The sequence below is a fragment of the Centroberyx gerrardi genome, unplaced genomic scaffold (genome assembly GCF_048128805.1).
Source record: "Centroberyx gerrardi isolate f3 unplaced genomic scaffold, fCenGer3.hap1.cur.20231027 Scaffold_237, whole genome shotgun sequence".
Taxonomy (NCBI): Eukaryota; Metazoa; Chordata; class Actinopteri; order Beryciformes; family Berycidae; genus Centroberyx; species Centroberyx gerrardi.
In genome coordinates this window covers 438,746-440,930 of record NW_027605185.1, presented here as the reverse complement: position 1 = coordinate 440,930, position 2,185 = coordinate 438,746, and positions in this window count along the sequence as shown.

Here is a 2,185-nt window from a genome sequence, read left to right as displayed (position 1 = left end):
TCTCCTTTTTGTGGGATCTGCCGTCTCCTCTCCCTAATTCCAGTGCCTCATATCGAACACTGAATGTTCCTAGGCTCCAGCCCTCTCCAATTAGGTCACACCTAAATTTGGAACATCACCTACACTATTCACCTCTGAATATATTAATTAGCACTCATTTACAGGTTGACAACATTGTGGGGGAAGCCCCATTCACATGATGAGTCACAAACTCCTCCCACCTTTGATAGGCCACAATCAAGCTAATGGGCCTATGGCATCATCATGGAGGATAAATACTGCAGGTAAACTCCACTGCATCAGTGTGTTTTCAATTCTGATCACACACACCACCTCTTTGCCATTTTGGAAGAGAATTTCATCGAACCTGTAGACTTCTGAAGAAAACTCTTTTTTGAAGTTTCTTGCTTTTTTAAAAGGATTTTTTTCGCCTGCTATTTCTATTTCTATTCTTTTTTGGTTTATTTTCTTGCTTTCTCTCTTCCCAAGAGCTTTGTTTTTTTTTCTTCTTCTTTTTGTGAAAAAGACTTTTCTGAGGACAATGGCAGGACAGGCTGCAAAGTAAGTACCAATTTGTTTTCACTAGTTGAATTGTATTTTGCTTGAAACATGCAAATGTGGCTGCCAGTGCAGTAAGTGATATTCACTTGAAAAGATTTCTTAAAATAAGTCAGGGGTGGTTTCACTGACTGTCTACTTTCTCTCTTTCTCTCTCACAGCTCGGATCGCCGCATCATCCACTGCCTGCTGTGCGAGAAACCCCAGGAAGTACTGTCTGCCCACCTGGCCAGGGTCTGCATGAAGCGCAACACAGTTGTGGAGAGGCAGGCAGAGCTGCAGAGGGCCAAGAAGTCGATGAAGGATTGGACCCGCCAAGGCAGAACCTGGGACTACGCCGAGATGTGCAGGCGGTACCCCCACAGGCCTTCCAGACTGGCTCTTCTTGAAGATCTTCGTAGAAGAAACTTCTTCGTCCTCAATGCCCCCATGGACGCAGACATTGAACCCAGCGACGAGCAACCGTCAACTTCAGCTGCTGCCGAGCAAGCCCCCATCCCGGCCAGTGGCAGCACAGAAGAAGACCGTAGAGGCGCTGAAGAGACCCCCGGCACTGATTCCAGTGAGGATGCTGGTCCAAGTGACCCAACATGGCAAAAGTAAGTTCATCACCTCACTCAACACACACAAGTTCAATCAATGATCTTTGGCTGTGAACATCTGTAAGTTCCTTTGAGCTAATTTTCTCTGTATTTTCTCAGGGACACGGCCCAGTACCAGACAACCCTGAGGGTCAAAATGCAGCAGACGGGACTTTATGAAAAGTTCCCACGTGAAGCTGCAATTTTGACGGGGTTCAAGCAGTACCTGACTACCTCTCTGCTAGTCCCAAACTGCCAACAGGAGGTAAGATCTAACCACATTTTATTTATTTATTTAACCTTTATTTAACCAGGCAAGTCATTAAGAACAAATTCTTATTTACATCTTACACTATAGTATTCTGCTCTCTGTGTTGCTCTTTGCAGCCTGTAGACTTATTAGCATCTCTATAGTGTGACAACAGGCTCATTGACACGCGCACACACCCCCATACACACACAGACTGCAGCTCTGTAGCAATTCACACTTCTTCTCTTCCTCTTTCATCACAGGTAGACAATGTCTCCAGGATGCTCAGGTACATCCAGCCGAGCGGGAATGAGGTGAGCATGGACTTTCTCCTGAAGAGCACGGAAACCCAAGACTTCCTTAACAGGCTGAGAGTAGTGCAGATGAGTCCATCCACCATCATCAACTACATAAAGAACATGATCCGGTGTGTCCAGTATCTCAAGACACGCCTGGATTTGGCTGCAGCGGACCCGGACTTCCACAGGAAGTGTCAGGCATACATTGAGCTGCTCAACACCTTGAGGAAGCCAGTGGCAAAGGCCCTCAGCAAAGCCACATGCCAAAAAAGGTGAGTTGTTAATCTCCCTGCTCTACCTTTCCTTTAATGACTTCTCTCATGTGGATAGTACTTGGAAGGCTGCCAGGATTATGTGATACAGAAAAATCTCTAGCTCTCCTCCTCATTGGTGTTTTGTTTTATCTTATCATTCTAGGTACGACCGCTTCATTCATGGCCAGGTGACTCTCCATGACTGCCAGAGAGTCCTCCGCGAGTCAAACAAGGACATGCTGG